Here is an 18,115-nt window from a genome sequence, read left to right as displayed (position 1 = left end):
TCTTTGTCTCCCCATCTTTGCTCCTCTCAGGGTGTCTGGTTATGTAGTTCTTCCTCCCCTGTGTTGACTTAAAGGCACAAAATACAACATGACAAGACAATGCATAGGGCACCAAACATAAATGTATTCACAATACCAATAACCCCAAAGGTGACCACCAGAAAAAATAGAATTAGGGAGAGAAAAGAGTGCAAAAATTATATTGAGAAAAGGAAAAAAAATGTAAGAGAGAAAAGAAAGAGGAGAAAAAAGAAGGGGGAAAATATATGTATATGGGAATAAAACTCCAAAAACCAACAGCTAATCCAAAAAATGCAAACAACCAACACCCTGAGATGAATGCAAATGACAAACAACAACTAATCCAAAAAATGCAAACAACAAATACCTAAACAACATTCAGATGAATCTGAGGAGTCAGAGCTCTCTCCAGGAGACCTCTGACCTTTCTGTCTAAGGATTGCCTCGCCAGCTGTGTTTAATTTGCCAATTCCGGGTGGGTGTTATTTGATTCAGCTGTTCCTTCTATATCCTCTGGAGAAGGTGTAGGGCCTATCCGCGTATTTGGTGCCACTTTGTCACCCCATAGACAAAATTTTAGGCGCTTGCAGCCTGGGAGGCTGGAGTCTCAGTGTTTGTGGGTTCATAGCTGAGGCAGCTGGTCCCTGGGCATTGTGGTTTTAGGGTCTCGGGAGGTATCCGAGGTCTCCCTGGTTGAAGGTAAGGCTGGGCTTCTGATCACAGCAGCTCTCTCCTTCAAGATGGCACAGTCTCTGTGGCAGAGACAGCCACTCTGTGAGAGATTTCAGCAGTAGTAGAGGCTGCCCAGCCAGGGAGCCGGGTCCACCAGTCCCCAACAGTCCCATGGGATAAAGCTGTCTCTCACTCACAAATATAGACACTCCCCACACGCAGGTCCATGCACTGTCCTTTTGATCTCTCACTCACACACCATCTTGCAGCCTGCTGTTTGCCGCCATCTTGGCTCTCTTGATTTTTTTTGATTACTGCTTCAATTTCATCAGTAGTTATCAGTCTATTCAGATTTTTTGATTCTTCCTGATTGAGTTTTGGAAGATTGTATTTTTCTAGGAATATGTCCATTTTGTCTAGGTTGTCTAGTTCGTTTGAGTAGAGTTGTTTGCAGTATTCTTTTACAATCCTTTGTATTTCTGTGGGGTTGGTTGTTACTTCACCTTTTTCATTTCTGATTTTGTTTATTTGGGCTCTTTCTCTTTGTTTCTTGGTAAGCCTGGCTTGAGGCTCTATAAATGCTGCATCCATTTGCGGCTAGGTTTCAAGGTCTGGAGAAGGGACTGATGCACAAATGAATACACTAGACAAGAAATATAAATTTAGAAGGCATGGGGGAGCCAGGCAGAGACCTTTCTCTCTAGCGGAGAGACTCTCTGAAACCCCTGACCCATCAGCTTTTATTTACTTGAATGCACATTTGCCCTTTAGGAATTCAAACAGGCATATCAATGGTAAAGTTTGGTAAACAAAAGGATTATCAGATTAGGGGACTGCCTTCAGCTATTAGGCCAATAGCAGGGCAATATTATGCTGATTTTCAGCCCTGCTGAATATCAAAGTCCATTAGCCTTCCAGTAGACTTCTCGCATAATTATGCTAAATACTGTTGGTCTTTGCCTCCAGTAAGGTTCATCAATCTTGCTTATCCTTTCAAAGAACCATCCATTCTTGGTTCTATTGATCTTTGGTATTGATTTTCTTTTTTTTTGGGGGGGGGGTCTCAATGTAATTTATTTCCACTCTGATCTTTATTATTTCCTTCTTTCTACTTACTCTGGGCTTTTCTTGTTGCTCTTTTTCTAGTTCTTTAAGTTGTTGGGTTATATAACTTATTACCAGTTTTTCTTGTTTTTTGAGGTAGGCCTGTACTGCTATGATCTTCCCTCTCAGGACTGCTTTCATTGTATTCCTCAAATTTTGGATTGTTTTGGTGTTTCATTTTTTTTCCCCCAGAATGTTTTTTATTTCTTCTTTGCTCTTTTTGTTAACCCATTCATTGTTTAATAGCATGCTACTTATCCTCCTTGTGTTTGACTGATTTTTATTGTAGTTTATATGTAATTTTATGCCATTGTGATCTGAGAAGATGCTTGATATAATTTCAAACTTCTTAAATTTTAGAGACTTACCTTGTGTCCTAATATGTGGTCTATCTTTGAAAATGTAGTCTATAGACCACATTTCAAAGTCTATGATTGTATTGGTGTCGATCTCTCCCTTAATATCTTCCAGAAGTGTGTATTTGGGTGCTCCTGCATTGGTTACATATATGTTTACCAGAGTTATATTCTCTTGTTGTATTGTTGCCTTTATTATTATGAAGTGGCTTTCCTTATCTCTTGTTATGGCCCTAACTTTGAGGTCAATGTTGTCACAGATAAGTATTGCTACCTCAGCTTTTTTTCATTTCCATTTGCCTGAATTTTCCCCATCCCTTCACTTTTAGTCTGTGTGAGTCCTTTGTTCTGAGGTGGGTCCCTTGTAGAAGGCATATATATATGGGTCATGTCTTCTTATCCATCCAGCTACCCTATGTTTTTTGATCGGAACATTTAATCCATTTATGTTTAAGGTTATTATTGATAGGTACTTAGTTGTTGCCATTTTTTAAACCTAATTTCAATTTATCTTTATTGTTGAAAATATTACAGATTTTCCCTTTTCTTCCCACTGACTCCCTTCACCCCACTCCTTCCCCCTGCCCAGGCCTTCCCTGCACTATTGTTGGTTCATGGGCTATATATATGCATATATGCATATAAATTCAGTTGTTGCCATTTTTATTCTTCATGCCTGTGTTTCTTCTTCCCTTTCTATTTCTTCTTTTTACATCAGTCCCTTTAACATTTCTTGCATTCATATCTTGGTGATAATAACTCCCTTATCTTTTCTTATTTGTCCATGAAGCTCCTATTTTCCCCTTCAGTTTTGAATGATAGCCCTGCTGGATAGAGTATTCTTAGATTCAGTCCCTTGCTTTGCATCACTTTGTATACTTCATCCTAGTCCCTTCTGGCCTGATGTGTTTCTGTTGAGAAATCAGTTGCCAGTCTATTGGGAGATCCCTTGTAGATAACTTTCTGTCTCTCTCTGGCAGCCTTTATGATTATTACTTTGCCATTGATATTTGACAATTTGATTATGAGGTATCTTGGTGTTGGTCTTTTTGGGTTCATCTTGTTTGGAGCTCTGTGTGCTTCTTAGACACATGACTTTTTTCTTCTCAAAGTCAGGGAAGTTTTCTGTTATTATTTCTTCAAAAAGGTTTTCTATTCCTTACTCAGCTTCCTCTCTTTCTGGTATTCCTATAAAGCAGATGTTGTTTCATTTCACGTTGTTCCAATATTCTCTTAGACTCTCCTCCTGGTGTTTAATATTTTTTCCAGTTGCTGATCTGCTTGGGTGTTTTTCTACCTTGTCTTCTAACTCGCTGATATGGTCCTCAGCTTCTTGTAGTCAACTGTTGAAACCTTCATTGTGTTCTTTATTGCCACTTTGTCATTCATCATTTCCTCTTGATTCTTACAAATGTTGGTGAATTTCTCATCCAACCTTTTCAGCATCTTTATAACCATTACTCTGAATTCTTTCTCTGACATATTGCTTGCCTGCATTTCATTTATTTTCTTTCCTGGTGATCCTCCTTTTCTTTCAGATTGGGGTTTTTCCTTTGTTTCTCCATTTTTGCTGTTACTTTGTGATTGTTTCTATGTATTGTATAAAACTGCCATAACTCCCAGATTTCTTGAATTTGTCTATGTAGTAGATGTTTTGTGGGACCCAGTAGTTTAGTCTCTCATGTCTTATGGGCTAGATATTCTAGGGATTCCAACTACTTGAGATATTTGGGTTCTCTTGATTAGGTGGGTCCTTAAATGTTATTGTCCTGTTCATGGATGGAGTCTCCTCTCAGGTTGTCTGATTATGTGGCTTGCTCTCTACCCTGTCATGCCAACCGTTGTGAAGGTGCTGACCAAACAGCATAAAATACAACACAAGACACAACACAAAAGGAACAGAACATAAATGTACTCAAGACACTTATAACCCCAATAGAAGTAACCACCAGAGAAAAGAGAATTAGGAGAGAGAAAGGAGAGCAAAAATGATAGTGATAAAAGAGAAAAGAAAAGAAAAAGAGAAAAAAGAATGAAAGAATATGAGGAGACAACACAACAAAACAAACAAATAAACCAAAAGGCGCAAAAAACAAACAACCCAGAAGAAGGGAGGAAGACTCTATAGAGGTAGAACTTAAACACAGAAAATAAGGTTAAGGAATTGGATGAGTAGTGGACCACGGTTTAGTATAGAGGAGGGAGAAAGAGAATGAGTGGATAAGCGCAAAAAATAAAAAATAATAAAATAAATTTAGTTCGCTTCAGTGCACTTTAATGCCCCATGTGGGCTGGTTTAGCACCCTACTCTTCTGTTATGTATGCAAATTCTGGGCTCCCTATTAGGTATTTAGATGCTGACCACTGTCAGGCACTGTCTTTGGTGATCTACCCCTCCTCTGCTTGTGTCTGTCTCCACAGGCCTTGGTTGCAAGCAGGAGGAACCAATTTGCATGCTTTGCCTGTCTGCCAGCTGGCAATCTTAATCACTCAGGTGTCTGTTTATGTCAGAGCTTTAGGTGGGGTTGGTGCTGTTTTGCTATCTGGGGAGCAGATGGGTCTCCATTATGTTCCATTTACTTATATGAGTTTCTATATGCCAGTACCATGCTGTTTGACTACTGTGGCTCTGTAGTGTAGTTTTATATCAGATAGCATGATTTCTCCAACTTTGTTCGTTTTTCTCAAGATCACTGTCGCTATTCAGGGTCTTTTGTGGTTCCATATAAAGTTTGTGAAAATTTATTTTAATTCTATGAAATATACCATTGATATCTTGGTAAGAATTGCATTGACTCTATATATCACTTTGGGTAATATAAAAATTTAATGATGTTAATTCTTCCTATCCATTAACATGATAAATGCTTCCACTTATCTGAATCTTCTTCAATTTCGTTCTTCAGAGTCTTATAAATTTCTGAGTACAGGTTTTTTTCATCCTTGGTTAAATTTATCCCTAGGTATTTTATTCTTTTTGTAGTAACTGTGAATAAGATTGTTTTCATAGTTTCCCTTCTGATAGTTCATTATTTGTGTATAAAATGCAACTGATTTCTGAATATTGATTTTATGTACTGCCACTTTAATGAATTTATTTATCAGTTCTATTTTTTTTGGTGGAATCTTTGGAGTTTTCTGTTTACATTATCAAGCCATCTGCAAATATTGAGAGTTCTTGCTTCCAAATTTAGATGCATTTTATTTCTTCTTCTTGTCTGCTGTGGCTAGGTATTCCAGTACTATGTTGAATAAGAGTGGTGAAGGTGGACATCGCTGTCTTGTTGCTGATCTTAAGTTTTGCCCCTTATGTATGATGTTGGCTGTGGGTTTGTCATATATGGCCTTTATTAAGTTGAGGTATGGTCACTCTTTTCTCCATCGCTGAAAGTTTTTTTTTTTTTATCATAAATGGATGTTGGATTTTATCAAGTGTAATTTCTGTATCTATAGATATGGTCATGTAGTTTTTATCCTTCATTTTATTTATGTGGTGCATCACATTTATTGCTTGTGAATATTGTACCAACCATCCATCCCAGGAATAAATCCAAGTTGTTCATGATGTATGATCTTTTAAATGCATTGCTAGATCAGGTTTGATAATATTTTATTGAGCATTAGCATCTATGTTCATTAGGAATATTGGCCTATAATTTTATTTTTTGTAGTGTCTTTATCTGATTTTGGAATTAGAATAATGCTGGCTTCATAAAATGAGCTAGGGAGTCTTCTCTTCTCTTGCATTGTTTTTGCAATAGTTTGAGAAGAATATTAGTTCTTCTTTGAATATTTGGTAAAATTCACCTGTGAAGCCATCTTGTCCAGAACTTTTGTTTGTTGAGAATTTATTATTATTATTATTACTGCTTCAATTTTACTAATTGTAATCTGTCCATTAAGATTCTTTGTTTCTTCCTGATTCAGTTTTGGAAGGTTGTTTTATTCTAGGAATTTATCCATTTTTTCTAGATTGTCCAATTTGTAGGCATACAATTGTTCATAATATTTTCTTACAATCTTTTGTATTTTGTTGGTGTCAGTGGTTACTTCTCTTCATTTCTGATTTTATTTATTTGGATTCTCTCTTCTCTCTATCATCTGGTTAAAGTTTAGTCAATCTTATTTATCTTTTCAAAAAGCCAGCTCTTAGTTTCATTGATCGATTTTATTTTGTTTTGTTTTTACTTAGTCTCTGTGTCATTTATTTATGTTCTGATTTTTATTATTTCCTTCCTTCTATTCACTTTAGGCTTTGTTTGTTGTTATTTTCAAGTTCCTTAAAGTGTAAATTTAGATTATTTGAGATTTTGTTTGTTTGTTTCTTGAGATAGGCTTATAATGCTATGAATTTCCCTCTTATAACTGCTTTTGCTATGTCCCATAGATTTTGGGTTGTTGTGTTCTCATTTTCATTTGTTGATAAGTATCTTTTAATTTCTTCATTGTTGTCATTGTTAAACCATTCATTGTTTACAAACATTATTTAGCCTCCATGTCTTTGTGTGTTTTTCAGGTTTTTGGTGTGTAATTGATTTCTAGTATCATATCATTATGGTTAGAGAAGATGCTTGATATAATTTCTTAAATTTATTGAGATTGCTTTGTGTTATAACATGTGGTCTAGCCTAGAAACTATTCCATGTGCACTTGAAAGGAATGTGTATTCTGCTACTTTTGGGTTAAGTGCTCTGAATATATCAATTAAATCCATCTAATCTAGTGTGTCACTTAAGGCCACCACTTCCTTGTTGATTATGTCTGGAAGATCTATCCATTGATGTTGATGGGTGTTAAAATTCCCTAATATGATTGTATTACTGTCAATCTGTCCCTTTATGTTCATCAAGGTTTTCTTTATGTATTTAGGTGCTCCCCTATTGGGTGCATAAATGTTTACAAAGGTTATGTTTTGTTTTGGGCTGCTTAATTTATTATGTAGTATCCTTATGTTTTAAAGTCTTGTCAGATATAAGTATTGCTACCCCAGCCTTTTAAAAAAAAACCCGCATGCATGAAATGTCTTTTTCTATCTTTTTACTTTTAGTCTGTGTGTATCTTTCATTCTGGGTGAATCTCTTGAAGACAGCATATATATGGGTCTTGTTTTCTTATCCATTCAGCTACCCTGTGTCTTTTGATTGGAGCATTTAAGCCATTCACATTTAAAGTGATTATTTTTTTAAATATATTTTTATTGATTAAGATATTACATATGTGTCCTTGTCCCCACGTTACCCTCTACCCCCCCCCCACTCATGCCCTCACCCCCCCGCCCCCCGTTGTCCGTGTCCATTGGTTAGGCCTATATGCCTGCATGTAAGTCCTTTGGTTGATCTTTCCCCCTTACCCCCACCCTCCCCTACCTTCCCTCCAAGTCCCGACAGTCCAATCAATGCCTCTCCATCTCTGGATCACTCCTTGTTCATCAGCTTATGTTGTTCATTATATTCCACAAATGAGTGAGATCATGTGGTATTTATCCGCTCTCCAGTTCCATCCATGCTGTGGCAAATGGTAAGAGTTCCTTTTTCTTCTTCCTCTTCTTAAAGAATACCTTTCAGCATTTCATATAATGCTGGTTTGGTGGTGATGAACTCCTTTAGCTTTTTCTTATCTGTGAAGCTCTTTCTCTGACCTTCTATTCTGAATGATAGCTTTGCTGGATAAAGCAATCTTGGTTGCAGGTTCATGCTATTCATCACTTTGAATATTTCTTGCCACTCCCTTCTGGCCTGCATGGTTTCTGTTGAGAAATCAGCTGACAGTCGTATGGGTACTCCCTTGTAGGTAACTGACTGTCTTTCTCTTGCTGCTTTTAAGATTCTCTCTTTGTCTTTTGCTCTTGGCATTTTAATTATGATGTGTCTTGGTGTGGTCCTCTTTGGATTCCTTTTGTTTGGGGTTCTCTGTGCTTCCTGGACTTGGAAGTCTATTTCTTTCACCAGGTGGGGGAAGTTTTCTGTCATTATTTCTTCAAATAGGTTTTCAATATCTTGCCCTCTCTCTTCTTCTGGTACCCCTATAATTCTGATGTTGGTACGCTTGAAGTTGTCCCAGAGGCTCCTTACACTATCTTCATATTTTTGGAATCTCTTTTCTTTTTTCTTTTTCAGTTGGGTATTTTTTGTTTCTTTGTATTTCAAATCTTTGACTTGATTTTTGGGATCCTCTTGTCTGCTGTTGGATCTCCGTATATTATTCTTTATTTCAGTCAGTGTATGCTTAATTTCTAGTTGGTCCTTTTTCATGTCCTCCATGGTCTCACTATACTTATTGAGGGACTCATTAAATTTATCGGCGGTTTCCATAAAATTCTTGAAAAACCTTATAAACGTGGCCTTGAACTCTATATCCAGTCGTTTGCTTTCCTCCATTTCTGCCATTTGTGACCTGTTTCTTTGTCTCCGCATTTTGGCTGCTTCCCTGTGTTGATAGAGTGGCTTTGTGTGCTAGGTGTCCTGTAGGGCCCATTGGCTCAGCCTCCCCAGTTACCTGAGGTGGACACTCTTGGTGCACCCCCTCGTGGGCTTTGTGCACAGTCTTGTTGTAGCTATGTCTTGGTTGTTGTAGGATCACTGGGAGGAATTGACCTCCAGGGCAATTGGCAGCGAGAATCAGCTGTGTCTGCAGTGGGAGAACTTCTGTGCTGGAGACACCCTTCTGGGGCAAGACTTGCTTCAGTGGGGCTTTGGTGCTCACTGAGACTGCACCCTGAATGTGTCCCTTATGGATCTGAGGAGTTGTGATCTTGATGGTTCCCCTCTCACCACTGGGTACAGTGGCTCTTGGATCTAAGGAGGTGCTAATTTAGCCTCTGCCTGAGGTTACACAGCAGGAACTACGAAGAGAACTGCAGATTCCCCTTCCTTTTTTTTGGAGTTTGGAAGTGCCCTGATGATGCTCAGCTGTGTAGCAATGCAAGCTGCTGTGGGGCCTTGGGCCTTCTCTTGGAAGCTCTGGGTCTATCTGGCCAGGCTGTGGTTAGGTAATTACAGGTTGCAAATGGCCGGGGCATTCATATGCAAAAGCCTCTGCCACAGCCTGGGTGGGGCGGTGTCTCAAGAAATCAAAGGGCGGAGAAAGCAGCTATGGCGGAGCCTCAGCCCCGCCCTAAGGAGTCGCGAGTCCCAGTGTCCCGGCAATGGCTGCAAGCACCTCTGAGGGAAAGCCGCTCTCAAGCTCGCCCACTGCCAGACAGTCCAGTTTCTCCCCGTATGAGTCCTGGGTCCCCAGAGACTTCCCGGAACCGGATTTCAGAGCCGTCGGGAGCTTGTGTCTCCCTCCGGATTCAAAAAGACAGCCGCGTCCTCCGGTGCCAGACCCTTTCCGCGCTCGAGCCCCCGTACCTCTGCACTCCACCTCCGCAGCTCCTCCCGCTCGCAGTGTGCTTTTCTTTCCTTCTAGTTGTAGAATTTACACTCAGCCAGCCCTCCTGTAGTTCTGGATGATGTCCACCTTGTGTTTTTGATGCATTTATCGATTGTTGTGGGAAGCAGCAATTTCCCGGTGTTTATCTATGCCTCCATCTTAGTTTCTCCCTAAAGTGATTATTAATAGGTATGTATTTTTGCCATTTTATTATTCTAACTGTGTTTATCTGTTTTCTCCTCCTTCTCCTCCTCCTCTTTCTCCTCCTCCCCTTCTTCTTCCTTCTCTCCTTTATCTTCTTTTTTTTTTTCTTTAAAAAAAATATTTTTATTGATTTCAGTGAGGCAGGGAGAGGGAGAGAGAGAGAGACAGAAACATCAATGATGAGAGAGAATCATTGATCGGCTGCCTCCTGCATGCCCCCTAAAGGGGATTGAGCCTGAAACCTGGGCATGTGCCCTTGACTGGAATTGAACCCAGGACCCTCCAGTCCACAGGCTGACACTCCATCCACTAAGACAAACTGGCCAGGGCCTTTTATCTTCTTTTTAAAGCAGGCACTTTAAAATTTCTTGTAATGCTGGTTTGGTGGTACAAATGTCTTTAGCTTTTTCTTGTCTGGGAAGCTTTTTTCAAGAAAGATTTTTAAAATTGATTTTTAAAGAAAGAGGAAGGGAGAGGGATAGAGAGAAACTTTGATGTAGGAGTGAAAAATCTATCGGCTGCCTCCCGCATGAGGGATTAGATCAGTGATGGCGAACCTATGACACACGTGTCAGAGGTGACACGCGAACTCATTTTTTGGTTGATTTTTTTTTGTTAAATGGCATTTAAATATATAAAATAAATATAAAAAATATAAATCTTTGTTTTACTATGGTTGCAAATATCAAAAAATTTCTATATGTGACACGGCACCAGAGTTAAGTTAGGGTTTTTCAAAATGCTGACACGCTGAGCTCAAAAGGTTCGCCATCACTGGCTTAGAGCCTGAAACCTGGGCATGTGCCCCTACTGGGAATCAAACCAGCAACCTTTCAGTGCATGGGACAACACCCAACCAACTGAGCACACTGGTCAGGGATGGGAAGCTTTTTTATTTCTCCTTCAGTTTTAAAAGCTAGCCTTGCTGAATAAAATAGTCTTGGTTGTAGGGACTGGCTTTTCATCATTTTCAATATTTCATGCCAGTCCCTTCTGGCTTGAAATATTCTGTTGAGACAGTAGCTGACAGTCTTATGGGAGGACCCTTCTAGGTAACTTACTGTTTTTCTCTTGTGGCTTTTAAGATTTTCTTTTTTGTCTTTAACCTTTACCATTTTAATTATGATGTTTCTTGGTGTAGTCCTCTTTGGGGTCATCTTTTTTGGGACCCTCTGCACTTCCTGGATTTGTGTATTTTTTCCTTCACCAGATTAGGGAAGCTTTTGCTCATTATTCTTCAAATAGGTTCTTGATCACTTGCTTTCTCTCTTCGCCTTCTGATAGCCCTATAATGTGGACGTTTTGACACTCCATTTTGTCCCAAAGGTCCCTTACACTATTATTATTTTTAAAAATTATTATTTTTTTTCTTTTTGATGCTCTGATTGGGTGTTTTCTGCTACTTTGTCTTCAAAATCTCTGATTTGACCTTCTGCTTCATCTATCCTATTGTTTATTCCTTCTAGTGTATTCATCATTTCAGATACTGTAGTCTTCACTTCTGAATGGTTCTTTTTTTATGGTTTCTATGCCTTTTTTATGCTGTTGAGCATTCTTATAACCATTACTTTGAACAGTATATTGTATGAATTGTTTTAGCTCTTTTTCTGGAAATTTCTCCTGTCCTGTTATGGGGGCCCGTTTCTTTGTCTTCCCATTTTGGCTACCTCTTTGTGTTTGTTTTTATGTGTTATATAGATCTGCTATGATTCCAAGTGTTTGTGGGGTGTCCTTATGCAGTAGGTGTCCTGTAGGGTCAAGTGGTGCAGTCTCCTTTGATCAACTGATCTGGGTGCTCCAGGAATTTCCCTTGTTCGGGTTATGTAGGCCCTTTTGTTGTAATTGAGTCTTGATTGCTTTCCACCTGTTCATGTGTGGGATCAACTGACCCTCAGGCTGGCTGATTGTGAGGCTCAGCCCCGAGCACGTCATGTGAGCTCTTTTGCAAATACTAATCACAGGAAGCAGAATTTGCCTCAGCAGGTCTTGGTGCCTGCCAAAATCTTCCTTTGGATATGCTGCTTGTGCAGCTTATTCAATCCTGTTCTGGATCTTATCTAAAGCTGGCCACTAGGTTGGTTCTGGGCCTCTTGGGAGGGACTCTGGTGGAGGCCAATGTAAGTTGCTGCCTTTGACTGGCCCTTGGCAACCTGTTTAGAGCTACAAACAATCCACAGTTTGTGGCTACCTCTGCTCAACCTGAATGTGAATGGGAATAACCAAGCTGCACACCAATGCTGGCCTTTACTAGCATTGAGCCTGGGGGCATATCAGCAAAAGTCCAAAGGCACCCTGACAAGATCCTCCTATATCCATCTGTCAGCTGCCTATTAGACTCAGTCATTGAAAGAGCCTCTGGATATGCTCCTCAGCAGGTGTAAGATCCAGAAGGTGTGGTGACAAGGAGTCCAGAGTGTGGGGCAATTGATTCCCCCAGGCTTCTGCTTTAAGGAGGGGTGTGCTCCACCAAAGAAAGATGGCATGTGAGGTATAGGAGAATGACTTAACACAGGTGTTCTGGTTGTCCCTTCAGCTCCCTCTCCAGAGCCACAAAACCCAGACTCTCCTCACTCGGCTCTAGTCTGCTCCGCCTTCCCTCCTTTGGAGCCCAGGGTGAGTGTCTGGAAATGAAATCTTGTGTTTTGGCCCTTTAAGAGGGTGCCTGTGTCTCTAGTGGGCTACCACCGCTCCCTGCTAGACAGAAACCCTGCTGCTTTTTACAGACAGATATTATGTGGGCGTCTCTTCCCGGCTCTGGTGCTTTGTGCTGGGGAGCTCAGCTTGGAGTTTAGACCCCATGCTTCACAAGGGGAACAACCCACAGCTGAGATATCCCTTTGGAACCTCAAAAGCTGCCTAGAGGAACTGGGCATCCCTTTTCATATTTCCATACTTCCTACCACTCTTGATGTGGCTTCTTCTGTAAATCCTTGGTTATAAGATTTCTCTTCAGCTAGTCTTCAGTTGGTTATTCAGGATGATTGTTTTATAACTTAGTTGTAATTCAGGAGGAGATGAGTGTAACTTCCACTTATTCTGCTGCCATCTGGATCCTTGTCTAATTATTGTTTTTATGTAAAAGCAATTTTATATTATACTTTGAGGATCTCATATGGCTCTCTCTAGCTTCAAGCCAGCAATGGCACATCAAATCTTTCTTGTGATTAGAACTTCTAACATTCTCTCCTGCTAACAACTGGAGAAAACGCTGCTTTTAAAGGATTCATGTGGTTAGATTAGGCCCATCTGAATAATCTCCTTGATTAGTAACCTTAATTACATCTTCAAAATCCCTTTTGCCATGCAATGAAACATAATCACATGCATGCATTCTCATCATATTCATAGTCCTGACAATTAGGGTGGGAAATCTTGGGAGAGAATTTTAGGATTTTTGCCTACCATAGTGATATTCAGACTGTTTAATGAACTGGACCTATAAGAATGCATTCAAGCAATAGCACTGGAGCAGGGGCGTGGCAAACACTTGATATTCCAAATGTTACCCTTCACTTGCTGCAGTTTGAAATCGTCTGTGGCATCAGAAATGGAATATCTGGAGTTGCAGCTGTTTACCAACTGGTTTAGAAATATTTTATTATTTTAACAACTGGGTTCCATGTCAGTGCATAGCAGTTGGTTATCTGGCTGGTTAGAGGGTTACAAATCATGGTGTAGTGTGTGAAGTGCTGCCACCTTCTCTGTGTTTTGAGAGGCTGTGGTTAGTCCCAGGTGATGGGGAGAGGACGGGAAGACCACCTGAATTCCTTGCCACTTTGATGGTGTGTAGCAGCTCTGTCCAGCATTTTGTTTTATTTTGTTTAGAAGATTTTTTATTTATTTTTATAGAGAGAGTAAAAGAGAGGGGGAGAGAAACATTGATGTGAGAGTGAAACATCTATTGGCTGCCTCCTGTACGCCCCCTACTGGGGATCAAACCTTTAACCCAGCATGTACCCTGACTAGGAATCAAATGGGCAACCTTTTGGTGCAGAAGAAGATGCCCAATCAACTGAGCCACACCATCCAGGGCCTTGCCAGCACTTTATGCTGCTGGATTTGTTCTGATGAATGCATTCATTTGCATGGCTGTCTTCTGCAGTGCAAAAATCCATTCATCAACTGAGACTAAAAATGTTGCTACACTAAGGGAGACAACAATGCTATGTATTTGGGCTCTTCCCACTACATCCAGCAGATGTGGCTCAGTGGGCAAGTGCTATTTACTTACTCTCAGCATTACAATGATCACTCCCAAACAGCCAAAGAAACTGAGGGTTCTTATTAGCTTGCTGAATGCAGCTCTATCACAGATCATCATAAGCTCCATATTTTAGGGAGACCAATCTCAGGTACAGGAGATACCCCTGTGTGTGAGCTGAGGGTAGGAATATGGCCTAAGGTCAGTTAACTTTGTGGGACTGGTCTGTCTCTCCCAAATGTTGTTTTTATATAGGTGAATTTGATTAAAATGGCATTGGGGCAGCTTCACTTGATGGAATTGGGAGTATACACATCAGGAACAGCAGTGACAAGATGGATCTGTGAATAAAGTGTCACAGAGGAAAATTAGCAGCTTTAGGGGGATTTAAATCACAACTAATTACAAACAACAATAATATACAATATGGCCAGCTTCACCTGCTGATGCTGGCTGGGATCACAGAGCACAGGCCTGCAGTGATCCCTACTTTTCCACATTTTGAGGCTGACTCTATCCACTAGCGCAGTGAAGCCTCTTCTGGCATAGAAATATGAATTGCCATATATCCACTCCATCAACAGTTCTGCATCCTCCACAGAGCATTGAGAAAGAGTTCAACCCTTCAAGGGATTGCTATTACTTGCTATTCTTGAGCCCTGTACTAGAATATACACTGAATTGACTCACGGTGAAGCACATTGACAACTGAATCTCTATTTAGACTCAGCCTGTGATAACTTTTGAAGTAGGAGAGATTTGTCTTTAGTGGCTTCCCTTCCTGTAACCTTTTCTTCATATTAAGACCATCTTAAAAATTGTATTCACTGCTGAAGTATAGATGTGGCAAGTGGAATCAAATCTATTTTCTGATCTTTACCACTTAAACAGATTCAGATATTTTTGGAATCAGGTTGCCCAATATCAGGATTCTATGGGATCCAGTTCCAAATTGTAAAGACACATTACCAGAGGATCCTAAAGAAGCAGGTAGTATCCAGAATGGTTGGCCATGACTCCAGATGTGTGAGATGGTGTAGATCCCATTCAGTCCATCTCCCCACAACTCACCCACCCCTAACGACCAGCTCTCTCCCAAGCCAAGGTATTTTCCTCAGGTACAGTAGTAGCTAGCATCAAAACACAACTTATTATCAGCAAGTGGGGTTATAAGAGAGCTGAAGTAGATAATTTCCACCCTTCCAAGAAAAATGTTGCTGAGCTCAGTGGGAAATACCACAGCTATGTATTATGTGACAAGAAAATATCTCTCTTTTCCACTACCATTAGAAACAATCAGCTGTGAGACACCCAGGGAGAAAATGATAAATGCCTCAGTATGAATATTGCCATCTTTGGCAGGGGTAGTGGGTTAGCATGGTAGATATAGGGTTATAGAAATAAACCCCTAAGACTCTATGCCTCTCCCCCTTACAGAGACAGACTACGAGAGAGCATAGATCAATTCAGAATTCTTGGTCTAATTGTGTTTGAACGAGAGAGAGAGAGAGAGAGAGAGAGAGAGAGAGAGAGAGAGAGAGAGAAAGAGAGAGAAGGATAGGTATAGGAAAAGGAAAAGAAGGAGAAAGAAATTGAACTCTATTCCATTTCAAAAGTACAGATGGACAGAATTTCAGATCAATAAAAAAAATCTTGTGAGTCTATCAGTTCATCTATAGACACCCAGACTCACAGGATATCACTGAGTCAGACATACAGATGCCGAACAGGTACCTGAAAACATGCTCAATATCAGTAATCATTAGAGAAATGCAAACCAAAACAACAATACAATATCACTTCATACTTATCAGAATGACTATTATAAAAAAGATAAGAAGTATTGGCAAAGATGTGGAGAAAAGAGAACCTTTGTGCACTGTTGGTGGGCATGTAAACTTGTACCACAGCTCTGGAAAACAATATGGAAGTTCCTAAAAACATTAAAAGTGGAACTCCCATATGATCCATATGTACTTCTGGAGTACATATCCAAAGGAAATGAAGTCACTATCTTGAAGTGATACCTGTGCCCCATGCAGCATTATTCACAGTAGTCAAGATATGGAAACAAACTAAGTATCCATTGATGGATGAATGGATAATGAAAATGTATATATACACTGAATGGCCAGATTATTATGACTACCTGACATTTGTAGGCAAATTAGCTATAATTTCACACTGAAGTTGCTAAAGGCCAGACTATTATAAACGTCTGAATAGCACAACATACCTAAGTATCGTTGCTGATCAAGTTCATCCTATCATGTTGATAGCATAACCCAATGGAGGTGGCTTCTTCTAACAAGATAATGTGCCATGCCACGGTGCTCGTATTGTTCAGGAGTGGTTTCAAGAACACGAGGGAGACTTTACCTTGCTTAGGTGGCCCCCACAATCACCAGATCTCAATCTAACTGAGCATTTATGGGACAAAGTTAAAAAAGTCATCAGGCAGCTGGTTCCACAACCATCAAATATCACAGAATTGGACAGTGCTATTCATCAGGCATGGTGTCAGATTCCTCACACCACCTTTCAACATCTTGTGGAGTCAATGCCAAGAAGAATCGCTGCAGTATTGAAGGCAAAAGATGGCCCAATGAAGTACATATGGGGTGGTCATAATAATCTGGCCACTTAGTGTGTGTGTGTGTGTGTGTGTGTGTGTGTGTGTGTGTGTGTATATATATATATATATATATATATATATATATATATATATATATTATTCAGCCATGAGAAAGAAGGAAATTCTACCATTTGTGATAACATGGATGAATCTAACTGTAGGGGATTATGCTAAGTGAAATAGTCAGACAGAGAAAGAACAATATGTATGATCCCAGTTATATGTGGAGTCTAAAAAAGCCAAGCTCATAGAAACAGAGTAGAGTGGTGATTGCCACGGAGTGAAGGTTCAAACTTCTAAATAGAAAATGAATAAATTCTGGGGATCTAATGCATGGTGAATATAGTTAACAATATTGTATTGCATACTTGAAGATTACTAAGAGGGTATATCTTAAATGTTCATCACAAAAAAGGTAATTTACATGAGAAGATAAATGTGTTAGCTAACCTTATGGTAATAATTTCACAATATATACATATATCAAATTATCACATTATATACTTTAAACTTGGAGTGGTTTCAAGAACAATATTATACAGTTATATGTCACAACAACGGGGATATATTCTGATAAATATGTCATGAGGTGATTTTGTCATGTTGCAAACACCATAGATAGCACTTACACAAACCTAGATGGTCTAGCTCTAGCCCCATGGTCGGCAAACTGTGGCTCGCTAGCCACATGCGGCTCTTTGGCCCCTTAGGGCTCTTCCTAAGCCTTAGGAGTACCCTAATTAAGTTAATAACAATGTACCTACCTATATAGTTTAAGTTTAAAAAATTTGGCTCTCAAAAGAAATTTCAATCATTGTACTGTTGATATTTGGCTCTGTTGACTAATGAGTTTGCCCACCACTGGTCTAGCCTATTACACTTAGGCCAAATGATATAATCTATTGCTTGCTCTTAAGCTACAAACCTTTACAACATCTTATTTAATACTGTAGGCAATTGTAACACAATGATAAGTACTTGTATATGTGAACATATCTAAACATAGAAAAAATACAGTAAGAATCCTATATAATAAAGTGGTAATATGCAAATTGACCATCACAACCTTGCAAAAGATCGCCGCCCCCATGTGGTCACAAGATGGCCACTACAAGATGGCCAGCCTGGGAGGGCAGTTGGGGGCGATCGGGCCAGCAGGGGAGGGCAGTTGGGGGTGATCAGGCCGGCAGGGAAGCAGTTAGGCACCGATCTGGCTGGCAGGGGAGTTGTTAGGGGGTGATAAGGCTTGCAGGCAGAAGCCGTTAGGAGCAATCAGGCAGGCAAGGAGGCGAGCAGTTGGGAGCCAGCAGTCCTGGATTGTGAGAGGGATGTCTGACTGCCGGTTTAGGTCCAATTCCACGGGGACATCCCTGAAGGGTCCCAGATTGGAGATGGTGCAGACTGGGGTGAGGGTGTCCCTCAGCACGAATTTCATGCACCAGGCCTCTAGTATGCTATAAAAGTTTAAAAAAAAGGATACATCTGTATAGGGCACTTATGATGAATGGAGCTTGAAGGACTGGAAGCTGCTCTGGGTGAGTGAGTGGTGAG

At 40.1% G+C, this 18,115-nt stretch overlaps 1 protein-coding gene across 1 annotated transcript in view; it reads right to left on the bottom strand.

Moving 5' to 3' along the window:
- Window positions 1–18,115, bottom strand: part of TRPC5 (transient receptor potential cation channel subfamily C member 5) — a 161,994-nt gene that overhangs the window by 33,143 nt on the left and 110,736 nt on the right. The gene's annotated exons all lie outside the window — the stretch shown is intronic.

This window comes from Myotis myotis, unplaced genomic scaffold, assembly GCF_014108235.1.
Source record: "Myotis myotis isolate mMyoMyo1 unplaced genomic scaffold, mMyoMyo1.p scaffold_m19_p_4, whole genome shotgun sequence".
Taxonomy (NCBI): domain Eukaryota; kingdom Metazoa; phylum Chordata; class Mammalia; order Chiroptera; family Vespertilionidae; genus Myotis; species Myotis myotis.
Note: the sequence above shows the minus strand (reverse complement) of the source record. Positions and strands in the feature narration are given on the sequence as shown.